This window comes from Macaca mulatta, chromosome 13 (assembly GCF_049350105.2).
Source record: "Macaca mulatta isolate MMU2019108-1 chromosome 13, T2T-MMU8v2.0, whole genome shotgun sequence".
NCBI lineage: Eukaryota > Metazoa > Chordata > Mammalia > Primates > Cercopithecidae > Macaca > Macaca mulatta.
In genome coordinates, this window is record NC_133418.1 from 117,987,532 (window position 1) to 118,005,520 (window position 17,989).

Sequence of the window (17,989 nt, forward strand, 5' to 3'; positions counted from 1 at the left end):
ACGAGTATTCGGTAAAATAGCACCTCCTACCCTAAAACTGATGGCAGGTAATCCTTTGGTTGGCTCTGCTCATTGCAAGATGAGCTTTGTTTCTGTTCCTGTGATAGACCATTAGTTACCCCAAAATTTATTCTTCCTTTCTTCCATAGTAATGTAATATTTAGCTTGGTACATGGGTACCAAGAATTCCTAGTGCATTTCCAAGGCTCCCTTACAGCTAGAGGTGGGTGACTGGCTAGTTTCTTGCCAATAGTATGTGAGCAGAAGGAATATCTGAAATGTCAAGGGGATATTATCCCTTTCCCCTTTAACTCTTCATATCAACTGTATTCAGAGGTGATAGCGAGCCATTTAAGGACCAAGAGATAGGGATGACACTGAAAGGAATTAGCTTACCTTAGGTAAATAACAAGGGAAGGGTCCTCAGAGAGCCTTCCGCCCACTGGTAAGTGCCTCATCCAACATAACCTAAAAAGCAGCTTGGGGAAAAAATCAAACTGCAGGCACTGATAAGGGAACTAGCACAGGGTGTTGTGCCTGGAGACATGCCTGTGGCTGCACAGATAGGAGAGCCTCTGGCCCATTCAGATAAAAGCTTGCACAAACCTCTGGCTCCCTCAGATGAGGGAACAAGTCCTGGCATAAAAAACGCCTTTGTCTTTTGTATAGTCAGCGGGCTCCCAGGAAAAAGTTTTTTCTCCTTTTGTGGGCATGGGCACAGTGAGCTCCAGTGGATTCCAGTGGGCACTTTCCTTTCCAGTTTTTGTACTGTGAGTCTGGCCTCTATGAATCATAACTTCAGCCTTTGATTGGTCCCAGGCAAAGGTCCTAGGCCAGGCTTTCTGATTGGTCCTGGGCCAGGGTGCCTGGCCAAGCTGAGTCACGCCTTCTCCAAGACAGCTGGTAGACTAAGCACATTCCTTCCCCTTTGCCGCCCATAAACCCGCCACAACTGGCCTCATAGTGGGCGCCCCATTAGAGCCCCACTTTCTGCTGGCAGAGAGCTTTATTTTTTCACTTATTAAACTTTCACTCCAACTTCACCTTCATGTCTGCACTCCTTAATCTTATTGGAAGTAGGACAAAGAACTCTGGGTATTATCTCAGACAATAGAAGACTGTTACATCTTGGTGCATTGGTAAGACTAAAACACTTTTTGGTGCATTGGCTGGGAAGAAGGGAATTCATTAGAAGGAAGGATGATTAATAGTTGACCTTTAACTCTCACCCTTTACTTGCATTTCTGAGGCTTCTCGTCTATTGCAATCTAGTTTCCTTTCACAGAGGGCCTAGCTGTCAAGTGGGATTGGAAGGTCGCAGGGCAACTGAAGGTTTCTGACTGGGGCTACCCCTCAGTGTTATCTGGAGGCCCTTGGACTAATTCCAGTCCCCTACAGCCCATCAGGGAATCAGCACAAAGACTTCCACTCTTTTCCTATTGCATTTTCCTTCTTTCTTCTTGTGGCTATCATGTCTCATACCTCTTCTTTGTATGCAATGTTGTGGGTATTTTTGTAACCCAGGGATAGAATCTTCCTGAGTAGAGTTAGTTTGTGTCTTAGTAATCAAGAATGTAATTCAAAGAGTTGTTTTTGTGATTTCCTGGAAACTGGGAATTCAAGACTTCACTCTAAATTTTCACCTAGTAAGGACCTTTCTATCCCACAATAATAGACATTCATGGCACCATATGGGAGGATCTTTCACCCGGAGTGAATATCTTCCTCTCTGTTTGGGTTGTGTTTTCCTCCAATATAAGACTTCAGCATTGTCCAGTGAATTTAAGCAGTTCTTTTATGAGAGAAGTTAATTTTGTTATGGTGGGAGGCTTGCTATGGGGGCAACCTATCAAACCCCAAATCTCTCTAACTTTTGCCTGAAAAGAATTTGGAGTCAGAGTTTTTACTGAACATTTCTAACCCTACAGTGCCACCTGGTAGAAAGGAATTTTTTTCTGTGGGGAGCCTTGTCATTCCTCTGCCCCAAACCTCTTGTTTGCCAATTCTTTTCCCTTTTATGTACCTCTTTCAGTGATCAGACCCCATGTCCTATTTGTAGACCAAAAAAAAAAAAAAAAAAATCTGCTTTTGACAGTTGGGAGTGGCCATCCTGATAAGACAGATCTTAGCTTCAGTACTGTCCCCATCAAAGGAATGGCAGCCATTCAATTCTTACACTCATTTGAGGTACCCGTTCTGCATTCAACTACAATGGGATTTTTTAAAAAAAGAATTTTATGTTTGGATGTTAATCAGTCCCATCCTGTGGAATTCTGATTTTTCACTGGGGCCATAGCAAGGGAAGCCACAGATGGTATTAGGACATTCCCTGCATTAAAGAGTCTTGCCCAAACCCAACTACTACATAATCTCTCCTAGGCCTCTTGGGGTACCTTGAGAGCCTTTTGGGCTGAGTGGGTCTAGGAATCCAGCAGGGTGGAAAGCTAGGGCTTTATACAGGTAAGCATGACTAGCCCTGCCTACTGGCTCATCTGGATCCATGGGTGAAGGATATGCTTGCATCCATGGGGCAGCACCTATGATGGCTGCAGGGACCCAGAGGAGAGAAGGAAGGAGGAGGGGAATGCCTTTTCTCTCTTTCTGTCCACCCTGGGTAGCACAGAAAGGAGGAAGGGGACTGAGGGATGCCTTGCCTCCCATCTCTTATTAGATGGATAACAAACCATCTGCAGTCTGTACTCCCTTCTAGTGCATTCTGAATCAGTGGAACTCCTTTGACCCTGAGGCTCTGATGATAAAATGGCTCATATTCTATTGTACAAGGACATGGTCTTTTTACCATCTTGGGGATGAACAAACCTGGCCTTCTGAGGGAAGTCTTTTTTTATATACTATTCAACAACTAGTTATTTTCTGTAGGTGGGAGGGTACATGGTTCAAGGTTTACTATGTACAAGCTTTCTTTGCCCTGCAAGACAACCCAAATCTTTGTAAGCATTGTACAGTTGACCCCACACTCGGGGCAGCCATGTCAGACAAGCCTACAAAAGATACTTCCCCAAAATCAAAGAGTCAAACCCTTTGGGGAATCCTCAAATGCAACTTCTGCGTGCCCTAGCTGCCTCACTTATCTAGGACTCCCAGTAGCCAAATCATTAGTTCCTCTGGTTGTGCCACTTAAGAAATTCCCAACTTTAGACAGGTTCTCTGATGACCCTGATAGATGTATAGAGTCTTTCCAAAATTTAACATGTTTTATCTCACATGGAGAGATGCTATGCTACTTTTAAGCCAAACCCTAACTGTTTCAGAAAAGCAGGCAGCCTCACAGGAAGCAGAAACATTCAGAGATGAACAATATATCTCCTATAGCCAGTCTAAAAGTTCGGAAGGGAAAAAGTCTAAAAGAAGGGAGGGCAAAAGAGAAAAGGAAGGTGAACAAGTAGCAGAATCTCTATTACCAATAGGGAGGGAGGCAGTATTCCTTGAAAATCCCAATTGGAATGCCAATGATCCTATAGATTAGTTGAATAGAAAACACTTTCGGATGTGTATACTGGAAGGCTTGAGAAGGACCAGTAACAAATCTCTTAATTATTGTAAGTTATCCATGATAGATCAAAAACCAGATAAAAATTTCTTGTGACACATTAGTGAAACACATCTCCCTATCTCCTCATTCAGTTGAGGGAAAGCCAATCTTAAAAGACAAGTTTATTACCCAGGCAGCCTCCGATATCAAAAGGAAGTTGCAGAAACTGGCCATAGGTCCAGATAGTACTCTAGAGAACCTCTTGAAAGTGGCTACTTTGGTCTTTTACAATACAGTCCAGGAGGAAGCCCAGGAGAAAAAGAGGAAATATGAGAAAAAACAGAGGCTCTAGTGGTCACATTAGAGGCCTATAAAATCCAGAATCCCTGAGGTGCATTTGCTAATCACTATCACTGTGGCAAATGGGGGCACTTCAAAGGGGTTGCCCAGACAGCAAGAAGCAGCCACCTCAACCCTGTTCACCCTGTGGTGGAGACCACTGGAAGTCAAACTGTCCCTGGAGACATAGGTCATTAGGTCCAGAGCCAGTCTCCCAGATGGTCCAGCAGGACTGATGGGTCCTGGGGCTTAATTTCTTGGCTCCAGCAACTCGAACTGCCATTACTATCCAGGATTCCTGGGTGATTCTGGATGTAGAAAGGAGAAAGGTAGACTTCCTTCTGGACACCAGAGCCACCCTCTCTGTTCTCTTCTTCAGTCCTGGCCTTCTCTCTTCCCATAGCACAACCATGGTGAGCATCTCAGGAAAGTCTTTAACCCAATATTTTTCATATTCCCTTAGTTGTAGTAGGGGGGAACTGCTATTTCCTCATGTCTTTTTAATCATGCCTGAGAGTTCCAATCTTTTACTAGAGATATTCTAGCCCATATGGGAGCCACCATCCTATGGTTCCAGCACAGACTGTTTGTCCCCCCTTAGTAGAAATCAATATTAGGCCAGGGGTGTGGGCAAGTGAAGGGAAAATTGGCCAGGCTGCAACTGCTATCCTGGTCCAGATTCACCTTAAGGATCCCACCTCCTTCCCTAACTAGAAGCAGTACCCCCTAATACAGTACCCCCAAAAAGACTATAAGCCATCATTAATAATTTAAAAGCACAGGACCTTCTTGGACCTTACAACAACCCTTGTAACACCCCACTATTACAAGGGGTAGAGAAACCCAGTGGGGAATGGATGCTAGTTCAGGACCTCCATCTCATTAATAAAGCTGTAATTCCAATCCATCCAGTGGTTCCTAATCCTAATACTTTGCTAACTCAAATGCCTGAGAGAACTAAATGGTTCACAGTTTGGGACCTAAAGGAAGTCTTTTTCTGAATGCTATTGCACACCGACTCCCAATATTTGTCTGCTTTAGAGGATCCCTCCAGTCAGCCTACCAAGTTGACTTGGACAGTACTGCCTCAGGGGTTCAGAGACAGCCCCCACTTGTTTGGGCAAACATTATCAGAAGACCTGTCTGAATTCTCTCATTCTCAGATTAAAGTTTTACAATATGTAGATGATATTCTCCTCTGTGTCCCAACTGAGGGACTTTCTCAAAAATGTACTTAAGCTCTTCTTAATTTTCTAGCAGGTAGGGGATATAAAATTTCCAAATCTAAAGTTCGGCTCTGTCAAACTTCAGCAAGGTACCTACATCTGGTCTTGTCAGAAGGGACCAGAACATTAGATGAGAAGAGGATTCAGCCTATTTCCTCCTTTCCCCTTCCCCAAACCCTCAAACAGCTAAGAGGATTTTTATTTATTTATTTATTTATTTTTGTAGACTGTGGATACCTGGGTACAGTGAAATAGTTGACCCTTTATATCATCTTATTAAAGAAACTCAAGTAGCTAAAACTCAATCCCTGATCTGGGAACCTAAGGCTCAGAAGGCCTTTAATCAGCTAAAGCAAACTTTACTTAAAGCATCAACCCTCAGTCTTCCCATAGGGAGGGCATTTAATCTGCATATCTCAGAAAGGAAGGGGATAGCTTTGGGAGTCTTAACTCAGGCCGGAGGTCCAGCCCAGCAGTTGCAGTGGTGGCTTTGCCGGTGCCAGAAATGACTAAGTTGACCATGGGGAATGACCTAACTGTTTAGACTCCCCATAATGTAGCAGGACTGTTATCATCTAAAGGAAGTCTCTGGCTAACAAATAATTGCCTCCTCAAATACTAAGTTTTGCTGCTGGAGGGATCTGCAGTTCAGTTAAAGGCCTGTCCTTGCCTGAACTCAGACACTTTCCTTCCAGATGAAATTGGAGAACCTGAACATGATTGTGAAAAAAATAGTGATGCAAACCTATGCAGCCAGAGAGAACATCCAGGAAACTCCTCTAGAAAACTGAAACTGGGCTCTCTTTACAAGTGAAGCTCTATTATAGAACAAGGAACCTGTACGGCAGGGTATGCAATAGTCACCCTGGATGACATCATTAAAAGCGCACCTCTCTCACCAAGTACAAGTGCTCAATTAGTTGAATTGCCGTCATGAGGGTGCTTGAACTAAGCAAAGCTAAGGCAGTTAACATATATATGGATTCTAAGTATGCTTTCCTGGCTGTTCATGCTCATGCTGCTATTTGGAAAGAAAGACACTTCCTGAATGCTAATGGGTCTTTCGTTAAATATCATTAGGAAATAGATTGTTGTCCTCAGTTTTCCTTCTGCAGGAAGTGGCAAGTAGACATTGCAAAGGACACCAGAAGGGGATGGATGAAATAGCTGAAGGAAATAGGCTAGCAGACCAACAGCTAAGTCAGCAGTAAGAAGACCCCAAGGTCCCAGCACAGGTGAAGCGTCTGTAATTTGGGAGGGCTCCATAAGGGAAATGAAGCCTCGGTATTCCCATGCAGAGATAGAATGGGCCACCTCTTGAGGATGCACTTTTCAGCACTCAGGATGTTTACAATCAGAGGATGGCAAATGTTATTTGTCAGTCTCCAGTCGGTGGAAAGTTCTTAAGATCCTTCACCAAACTTTTCACTTGGGAAAGAATAAAACTCATCAACTAGCCCAGAGGTTGTTCTCAGGTAAATATCTACCAAAAACAGTCAAACAAGTTGTTAGTGCTTGTAAGATCTGCCTCAAAAACAATCCCCTCGACAAATGGCATCTCCCCATCCCCAGCAACTCAGAGAATGGGAAATTGCCCAGGGAAGGACTGGCAAATGGATTTTAACCATTTTCCAAAGATAAGGGGAATTCAGCGACTCTTGGTATGGGTGGATACCTTCACTAACTGGGTAGAGACATTTCTATGTCAAACAGAAAGGCCTCTAAGCTAATAAAAGCACTAGTCAATGAAATAATTCGTCGCTTTGGACTCCCTAAATACCTCCAAAGTGACAATGGCCCCTCATTTAAGGTGGCTGTTACCCAGGGGGTCTCAAAAGCACTGAGCATACAATACCATCTTCATTGTGCTTGGAGACCACAGTCTTCAGGGAAGGTGGAGAAAGCAAATAATATCATTAGGAGACACCTCAAGAAGTTGTCTCAAGAAACTCACCTCCTCTAAACTGCTTATCTTCCTATAGCCTTAGTGCAGGTGAGGAACACCCCTTCAAATTTAGGGTCGAAGGGGTGTTCCTTCACCATTTTGAAATGGTGTGTGGATGGCCTTTCCTTACCAATGATTTTATATTAGATCAGAGAACTGAATTGGTTAAACATGTAACCTCCCTGGCCCGTTTCCAGCAGGAATTAAAACAGCTATCAGAATTCCAACCCCGAGAACTAGGGCCACCTCTGTTCGACCAAGGAGACACGGTACTGGTGAAGGCTTTTTCCTCTCTTTTCCCCTCTCTATGTCCCAGCTGGGAGGGACTTTATACCGTCCTCTCCACCCGCTCGGCGGTGAAGTTTGTGGGACTGGACTCTTGGAGTCATCACACTCGAGTCAAGACCTGGAATGACCCCTGACATCCCAGAAGAACATCACAGATATCAGTATGAAGAATTCAGGGATTTCAAACTGAAAATATAGAAGATAAGTAAATGAGTGAGAACTCTCTGTTCAGTTCAATCCCACCCTTCCCTTACCAGATACCAAAGTCATTTCTACCTTTCTTCTTGAGATTTGCTGTTAGATATTAGAACTTTGTCATATACTTACAGGCAGATTTTGATTACCCATGGGATTATATTCATAACCTCATAAACCACCCCCACAAAAAATTATATATCTTGGTGAGTAAGATTTAAAATGGAACTTTATTACTTCACACATACGGGAATTGTACTCACCTTGCTCTTTGCAGTAGGACTATATACTGTGGCACCTTCTAAGTGGAATATTGGGAAAAGAGTCTCAATTGCCATAATATTTTGCTTAGTTATTATTCATATAGCAGGGATAGTAGTCACAGATAAGAGATAAACATGAAGATTTTGTTACTATCGAGTTTACTAGCATTCACTGTTAAATGTAGCAGTGCCTCACATTCTTTGGCCCCTACAATATCAGATATTACCGATCTGTACAACAAGACTGATGACTGTGTTTGCCCTGAACAATTTAGTCAGTTTAATAACACCAATGGACTCTTTGATTATTCAGAACTCAGCATCTTAAGGTTCCCTCTGATGACTTTACCTTAAACCATTAAGGACTTAATAGGTATAAAGGGAACATAGTATGGGAGCATTTGTAACCCCACCCAGAAAGACACACTCCCTGAGGGTAAAACTCTCACCCTTAGACTAGGTGAAGTTGATAGAATGATAACAAATGCCTCTCTCTGCTTTAAGAGCAAAGGAAGAGGACCATACTTGGGAAACCTTAAATATTGCAACACTATGCTTGTAACTGCTGAGAGCACAGAGATCTGGAGACTAAGAAGGAACAAGGGTGACACAAACATTGTGAGAGACTATGGAAAAATTTTGACAATCTAGCCAGACCTCCCAGGTGGAGTTCCCAATGGGAATGTCTACTTGGGCAGAAATGCCACCCCTTGCCAACCTTATTATCAGGTAATAAATAACACATGATCCTCCCCAAACATGCCCACACATGGAATCCTGGACCCTTGTATGATATCTGATAACGACAGTGATCTGCAAATTTGTGGATGAACAGGGGATATCTGGACCAACAGCCCCTGTAAAGAGGGCTGTCTAATATGGCTGGAACATATTTTGTCTCTGATCCTTTGAAACTATATTTATCAAAAAGATTCTTCCCTCCCAGCATGTAAAGCTCCAAACGGTACTGTGGATGACTATACTAAGTATGGATATGCTTATTCTAAAGATGCTCTAATTAGATGTAGGGAAGGCAACCTTTTAAGACCTGGACTAAACTTAGCTGGAACCCTCATGAATCACAACATAGAACCATCCCTTCAGGGAACAGGGCTTTACTTTCTCTGTGGCTCCAGGCTATGCTTAATCCTCCCCAGGCACTGGAGAGGAACATTTACTATAGGGGCAATGGTCTCCAATTTGTTATTTTTAAAGCTCACTGATAGGGTAGCATCGTTGGGTGACATCCGCAATTTGGTCTCTTTTATGGAAAGTGCATTCCCTCACATGTATCAAAACAGGAGATCACTTATCTCTATGACATCATGCGGAGATTAAACTGAGAGAGAGAGAGAACTGGCAAGGATATGCACATGGCAATCCTATATTAGAAAAACCAGGAATAAAATATGCAATAGCCAGAGGCCTATTTTGGCTTGGTGATATTCTCCTTCTTGAAAGATCAGTGCTTAATATTTCTATTGTGATGTAATAAGGGTGAAAGGTAACTGTCGGAGCCAAAAAGCCCAACAGTAGTCCATAAATTCTCTGGCCTCAGTGGTCATGAAAAACAGACAAATTCTTGATGTCCTTATGGCCGAAGTAGGGGGCACGTGTGCATTTGTAAATGAAACCTGCTGTTTCTGGATCAACACTTCCAGTCAGGTAGAGGAAAATTTACGAGTGCTTAAAGACTCAATTAGAATCATTGACAAATTAGGGGAAAACGCAAACTCAGTTGGCTACAATCCCTTTTTAATGGATTCCAGTCTTTGTTTTGGACCTGGTTAGCTCCTCTGCTAGGACCACTTTTTCCTGCATGTCTTGTGATAATGTTTGGACCTTGCATACTCAATGCTATAACCAGAGAGATGGAGGAAAAGATGAATGGAGACTGGTACTCCCATGTGGAGTGCCACCACAGCCCTGGGCCCTGCCTCCTTGTACATGTGATGAGCACATTTCTACCTGGTTTAAGCCATTCTTGATTTGGGTTTCTGATCCACACAGAGTTGAATGTATATTCTTTTACTTTTTGCACCAAGAACCTAGGACACCTTCACTAACATATGGGACTAAAATGTTGTTGTTGTTGTTGTTGATGTTGTTTGAGACAGAGTCTCACTCTGTCACCCAGGCTGGAGTACAATAGCCTAATCTCGGCTCACTGCAACCTCCACCTCCCAGGCTCAAGCAATTCTTGTGCCTCAGCCTCCCAATTAGCTGGGATTACAGGCACACACCACCATGCCCAGCTAATTTTTATATTTTCTGTAGAGATGGAGTTTCACCATATTGCCCAGGCTGGTCTTGAACTCCTTGGCTCAAACAGTCCTTCCACCTCAGCCTCCCAAAGTGCTGGAATTACAGGTGTGAGCCATTGTGCCCAGCCAGGACTAAAACTATTTAAAAAGAACCCACGAGGCCGGGTGTGGTGGCTCCCGTCTATAATCCCAGCACTTTGGGGGGCCGAGGTGGGTGGATCACTTGAGGTCAGGAGTTAGACCTGTAGTCCCAACTACTCGGGAGGCTGAGGCAGGAGAATCGCTTGAACCCGGGAGGTGGAGGTTGCAGTGAGCCGAGATGGTGCCACTGCACTCCAGCCTGGGCAACAGAGCAAGACTCCATCTCAAATAAAATAAAATAAAATAAAATAAAAAAATAAAAAGAACCCATGAGATATCAAATACTAATGTATATTGAAGAAAAATACTGAAATCAATTATATGCAATTATTGATTGATTGCTTAGACCTTAACAGACTAGATCCTTTGGACTTTTCTTTCTATCTGCTAGACTGGGGTGCCTTGACAGAAGGAACCATGACACTTTCCTATGTAAAAGTCATCATACCTCGAAAGTGCCAGGTACAAAGATGACAGGCAATTCATGTTTCTTGTTTAATTCTCAAAGTTACAGTCTAGGCAGAAGTTACACTAGAGGATTAGAATATATAATAAAGTACGAATTATGTGATAAGAACAATGAATCAATTTAAAATATTTTTGAAGCCAGGAGACATGCCCAATGCTTTTTGATGTCTCCCACAGCCAACATGGAGTTTGAATGTCTTAGCTCAGTGGTTCCCAACTCTGGTTATACATTAGAATCACCTGTGCAAGGTTTACAAACACTGATACCATGATCCCTGCTACAGCTCTATTAAGTTAGACTGTTCAGGAATGGTGTGTGTGTGTGTGTGTGTGTGTGTGTGTGTGTGTGTTTTCCATTTGATCTGATGAGCAGTCGGGATCAGGCACTGATCCACTTACGTAGTTTCAAATATTCTTAAGCAAGTTGAAGTCACATGGCCAGCTACTAACTCACCATTTTCCAAAGCATGAAGTTAAATCACGGTCTGTGAGGCAGACTTGGAAAATAGCCAACCACTCCTTTCTGGAGAGGGCTGGGCCAGCTGAGCCCAGCACCACAATGTCAGTGCAGCTCTGTGATTATCTGTTGTTCAATGTGCATTTTAAGGTATATGTTATATGGGACAGAAGTATTTGCAAATTTAAGGAGTCAAGAATATGTCAGGATTTAGTCCTCATAAATTTCATGTATTTAGAGAGTGACATAATGCTATTTGTCCCCCAGTGTATACTTACCACTTGTTCTTGGTGACAGAATTTTAGCTGGATGCATGACTTTCTACATATGACTGCATTTCTTCGACTGTCTTGCAGAAAATGTGCCACTGAAGTATGGTCTGGCCAGTGGGGTGTGAGCAGATAAATATGTACCTCTTCAGGACTGTTTTTGCTCTTACAGAGGGTTGTGCTCAAATCCTATAGTCCTTTTCTGCCTTTCTGCTTACTGGAAGATAACAAGAATTGAAGAAGTCACTTTGGCTCTGAGAAGGAAGTTATAGGTTGAGATGGTAGAGTCAGCTTACCTGCCCTTGCTGCTTACCTTGAACTGTTATGGGAAAGGAACATTCATCTCTATCTTGTTCAAGGCATTGTGATTTGGGAGTCTCTCTCTCTCTCTCTCTCTCTCTCTCTCTCTCAGAGAAAATAATGTTATATCTTAACATATACTTAATATGCTCATTTATAGTGCACTTATATGACTGATCTCTTTCTAACTTTATTATTCTCAAATATAAAAGTAAATATATAACAAAGGACTATTGGGTATGGCATAGGCAGTTGTGAAATGAGTTAATATTGATAAAAGCACACATTAGAAAACAAAATTTATAGGGAATGGAATGGAGCTTGACTTTGAGAAATGGGCAGACATCCTTCAAATTTATTTTTGTTATACACAACTTTGTAAGTGACAGTTTAAATTATCTTAGAAAACAGACCTGGTCTTCAGAAGGCTCTGAAATATACATCTTTCTTTTTCTGATGGGATCCCAAATGGAGTTTCTCAATTCTTGCCAATGCTAAGTCAGTATTCATTTTCACCACCGAATTTTGAAATATAGAATGCATTAATCACTTGTACAGAAGCAGAAAAGATATGAACAAACTCGGATTGAAAAGTTGACTTCATGGCAATTTGTTCTCTGCGTCATATTTTTCCCTTCTTCTATCTGGGTTCAAATATGTCATTGTATAATTTAGAAACAGATGTAATTCCTCAGCTAAAGTGTCTTCTGCTCAATGCCATGTAGTTACTGCACCTGGTATGACTAAGTAAGCTCTTACCATAGCTGTACTTCCTGTGGAAAACAACTGTCAACTCTGGAGGAAAAAAAATGTGCTGCAGGCAATGTAAAGAAAAGAGGAAAATTTTAGAGTGGACTTGAAACTTGGAAGAAAGGAATGTCTTAGATTTTCAGTCTAATGATAGGCCCATGTCAGCTCCACCTCGGTGACTAAACCCTGATAGAAAAGACATAAGTGTCTTTCTGTTACGAAATGAGACCATTGGGAAATGAAGGACAGTCTTGCAAAAAAGATAGCCAAAAGGGGGAAGCCCTAAATTTTGTGTATGTACTCTGCCCAAATCTCTGGCTAATTCACAAATCATAGATGTTCAAGGTAGACTTCAGCAAAAGTTAAAATATTTGTATAAGATTTGAGCTGACATCCAAAAGAAGGTGTGCAGTTCTTGTCAAATGAAGCTAATTGCCCTCTAGAACTCAATTATTTTTAGAGGACTATAACAGAATCCAGAGTCTCCACAATGTAATATACACAATATCTGAGATACAATCCAATATTATGCAACATACAAGGAACCAAACATGTAAAACATTATCAAGAGAAAGAAATTGATCAATTGATAATAACCCCAAGGTGACCCTGTTGTTGGAGTTAGTAGGCAAGAAATTTAAAGCAGCTATTATCATTATGTTCAAGGATGTAAAGGATATGCGTGTCATAAATGAAAAGATAGGAAAGCTTGCAGGGAAGTAGAAACTCTAAAAAAGTATCAAGTGGAAATTATAGAATTGAAAATTACAACATCTGAAATTTAAAAGCCATCACTGGACGGCTTTAGTGGTGGAATAGAATTGACAAAGGGAAGAGTCCATATACCTGAGGATAGATTAATGGAAATCATCCACTCCAAAATATGAACAAAGCATTGGAGATTTGTGATACAATATGAAAAGATCTAACATGTATTTGGAAATCTAGAATGAAAAGAGAATGAGAATGAAATATTTTTTAAATGTGAAGGAACAATATTTCCTCTTTTATGGGTAAATGTTTTCACAAAATGTTTCTCCAATATAGTGAAACATAAATTTACAGATTCAAAACACCTCAGTGAACCCCTACCATTGCAAATCCAGAGAAAACCATGCCTAGGCATACCATAGTTGTGTTGGACAGTGCCCTTCTAAAACTGATGTCCTTTCTGGAACCTCAGAATGTGACGTTATTTGGAAATATGGTTGTTGCAGATGAATCAAATTAAGATGACATCATACTGGATTAGAGTGAACCTTAATCCAATATGCTAGTGTCTTCATAATAAGAAGAGAAGATGAGACAGAGACAGGAGAAACAATGTCATGTGATGATGGAGGTAGAGATTGGACTGATGCAGCTGAAAGCCAAGAACACCAAAAAATGATCATCACTACCAGAAGATGGAAGAGGCAAGGAAGGATTCTATTCAGAGTCTCAGAGGGAGGACACCTTGATTTTGGACTGCTAGTTTTCAGAACTGTGAAAAAATAAATCTCTGTTGTTTAAAGCAGCCCAGTTTTGAGTATTCTGTCACAGCATAACTAGAAAATTAATGCACTCACCTAAACACTTAAACCAAAGATAAAATCTTGAAAGCAGCTGAAGAAAAAATACATTATAAATATTTGTATGAAAACAAAGATGCAAGTTATTGCTGACTTTATATTAGAAACTATGGGCAAGACAGTGCAACAATATCTTTAAAGTACTGAAAGAAAAATATGCCAACATAGAATTCTATGTACAGTAAAAATACTGTGCAAAAATAAGGTGAAGTAATGATATTTTTAGAAAAGAAACAAAGCTAAGAGAATTAATCACAAATAATGCTACATTAAAATGTATGATGTGGCACGTTATCAATATGACAATTAATGTGATTCATCAAAATATGTTAGATTTTGAGCCCCACTCTGAATTACTCAAACAGTTGAATGCTTGTTATGGACTGAATGTTTGTGTCCCCCACTCCCCCCAAATTCTTATGTTGAATCCCTAGCCCCCAGGGTGGCTGCATTTGGAGACGGACTTCTAAGGAAGTAATTAAGGTTAGTGAGGTCACAAGAGTCGGGTCCTGATCCAATAGGATTTGTGTCTTTATAAGAACAGACACGAGAGTGTTCTCTCCCTTGCACACATGCACTCTCTCTCTTCCCCTCCCTGCCCTTGCCTCCTTGCACCTGCATAAAGAAGAGGTTATATGGGCACATAGTGAGATGGTGGCCTCCTACGAGCCAATAAAAGAGGGCTTAAAATGAATCCTACCTGGCTGGCACCTTGATCTTGGACTTCCCAGCATCCAGAACTGTGAGAAATGAATTCCTTCCCTTTCTCTTTCTGTTTCCCTTTCTCTTTCTCTTTCCCTTTCTCTTCCCTTTCTGTTTTCCTTTCCCCTTTCATTTCCTTCTTTTCTCTTTCTTCCTTTCACTTTCTTTCTGTTTCTTTCTCCCTCCCTCTCTCTTTTTCTTTTTCTCTATCTCTTTTTGTTTCCTTTCTTCTTATTGGGATGGTTCTCTATTTCCCAGGCTGGAATAACTCACTGCAGCCTCAAACTCCTGGGTTTAAGCAATCCTCCCGCCTCAGGATCCTGAGTTGCTGGGATTGCAGTTATGAGCCAGTATGCCCAGCTTGTGAGAAATTTCTGTTTAAGCCACTAGCCTGTGGTATTTTCTTATGGCAGCCTGAGCAGATTACTGCAATGTTCTTTAAGTTAAAATAAAATTTCCCTAAGCACAGCAAGCATTTCTATTAGTAAGTGGGAGGCTTCATGCATGCAAAAGTATTAATAGAATAGGCCTGGGAATGAAAGTGCCTGGTGTTCTATCTCAAACAGTCTACCCACTCAGGGAACAGCTGTGAAGCAGACACAGCACTTCTCCATTGTCTTCCTTCCTCAGTGGTACATGCTTGGTTTTGTTTATTTTTTTCTTAAACTAGACTAATCTCCTTTTGTGCTGATCCTACTCTCTGTAAAATCTCTTTTCTAGGAGCAATTATATAGTATCTTAAAAGCCTTTGGACGCTTGGATCATTTTGGAATGTACACCAAGAAAATAATCAGTGGTACACATGAAAAGGTTTTATTATAACTAATATATTTAAATAATCAGAATATATTTATGTATGTGTGCAATGTGTTTGTTTATTATATGCACTGTTTAAGTACATTGAGATAAACCCTTTTAATATAATGCTAAGCAGAATGCTGAGCACCTAAGAAGATGTAAATGATCAAAAATACATTTTTGTCAGTGATAATCTGATTTTTTTAACATCTTAAAAATTTTCCCTATTTTCTACAACAGCATGGAAAATTAGAAATGCCATCTTTAGCAGCTTTATTGAGGTATAAATGGCTTGCAGAAAAGTACACACATTTAAAATGTACAAGTTAATTAATTTTGACATATGTATAAACTCATGAAACCATCACCACAGTAAAGACAGTAAACTGTAATATCACCTCTAGAAATGTCCTTGGGTCTTTTTGCAGTCCCACCCTTCTACCCTCCCTGACCTTTTTATTCCCAGGCAAACACAGGTCTGACTAGAAAATTAGTTTTTATTTTCTAGAATTTTAGATACATGGAATCATACAGTTTGTGCCCTTTTTATAGACTTTCTTCAATTAGCAGCATGATTATTTTGAGATTCATTCATGTTGGTTTGTGGATCAATAATTTATTCTGTCCTCTCTATTTCTTTTTTAATTTTGTTGAGTAGTATTTCATCTTCTGGACATGTTGTGGTTAATCTGGATTGGTCCCAGATTTTAACTGTTGCAAATAAAGCTGCTTTGGGCACCGTGTGCAACACTTTCTGTTGTTTTTCATGTCTTTGTGTAAGTCTCTATTTCCATCTAATATTTTTTCTTCTTCTGAATGACTTTCTTTAACATTTCTTATGGTGAGTCTGTTGGTGGGTGATGAATTCTTTCAGCTCCTGTATATGTAAAAAAGTCTACATTTTACCTTAGTTTTTGAGAGAGATTTTCCCTTCGTGTAGCATTCTAGGTTGCAGGATTTGTTTATTTCTTTCTTTTAGTACTGTAACAATGTTGCTCCAATGTCTTCCCACTTGCATTATCTCTGATGGGAAGTCTGCTGTCCCCTTCTGGTTGTTCCTCTGTATGTAACCTGCATCATTTCTGGGCTGCTTTTTTTCTTTACCTCTGGTTTGAATCGTTTGATTATGATGTGCTTTGGTGTACAGTTATTCATGTGCCTGAAGTTTGTTGTGTTAGATCTGTGGATTTATAGTTTACATTAAATTTTGAAAAATAAAAAGCTCAAATAGTTTTTCTGTCATTTCTCTCTTTTCTCCTTGGGGATTCTAATTACATATGTATTAGATTGACTGAATCTGCCCCACAACTCACCGATGATCTTTTACTTATTTTTTTACGTTCTTTCTTGCCCTGTGTTTCTTTCTGGATAGTTTCTATTGCTGTGTGTTCAAGTTCACTAAACTTTGTAGTGCTCAATTGCAATGGATCAACCTAATGGACTATAAAGTTGTATAGTCTGGCTAGTTAGAACAGATACTAGGCAGTGTCTGACCCTGGCCCTGGGTTCTAGTGCCTCTAACCTTTTTGGATGTTTCTTCACCTGGCCTTGGCTAGCATTTCTCACTCTCATGGTTCAGTGCTTAAGGAAGACTGTCTATAGAACTCAAACATTCTCTCTGTGCATTTCTAGCTCCAACTGCCTTGGTCTTCTGGGACTTCCGGCTCTGTCCCTCAACTCGGGGAGTCTGTTGGATTCTTCCGGTTTTTTCTTTCAGTCTTCAAACTCCCAGAAGTCAGTGTGCTCAGGCACTTGTAAGGCTTACCTCATTTCTGTCTGGTCACAGGGACATTTTCAGTTGTTACTGTTGTTTCATAATCTCGTCTGATTATTTGGTTTCTTCATGTGGGGGGATAAAGCTTGTTCTTACTACTCCATCTTGGCAAGACACAGAAGTCCCTAGTGTGGTATTTTAAACAAGCAAAACCACCCTATCTTTCCCTCATATGTCACTTTTCATATCTTTATTTTGTAAGATTTCTTTAGCTTTGTGTTTAAATCTTCCGCTAAGATTTTCATTTCTGCTGTAAAGTTTCTAAATTCTAAAGCACCTCCTTTCCCTGCTTTTCTTCCTTCCTTTCTGTCTTCCTTTTCTTTCTTCCTCTCTCCCTTCCTTTTCTTTTCTTCCCTTCTCCATTTACTCCTCCTCTGCATTCTTTCCCTGACTTTCTTCTTTTCCTGCTTCCTTTTTTCTTCTTTCTTTTCTCATTATTTAAGTTTCTTTTAAAATATATTTTTCTTGGATGCAATATCTGTACTTATTTTTCTGCCACTATTAATTATTGCTTCATTTACAGTGATTCCTGCAAAGTTTCAATCTTCTCTAAGGTGGGGTTTTGTTTATTTATTTTATTTGCATCTTCCAGTTGACATGGTTTTCTGGTGCCTTGGCAGCTGCTCACAATGCATGGGAAGACGAAATACTTTGTGCACAGCATTCTGTCTCATCCAGTGAAGCCTTCTTCTGGATTATTGCAGCAGACACCTCCAACCTCTTGATCTGTGCATGTAACCTATTCA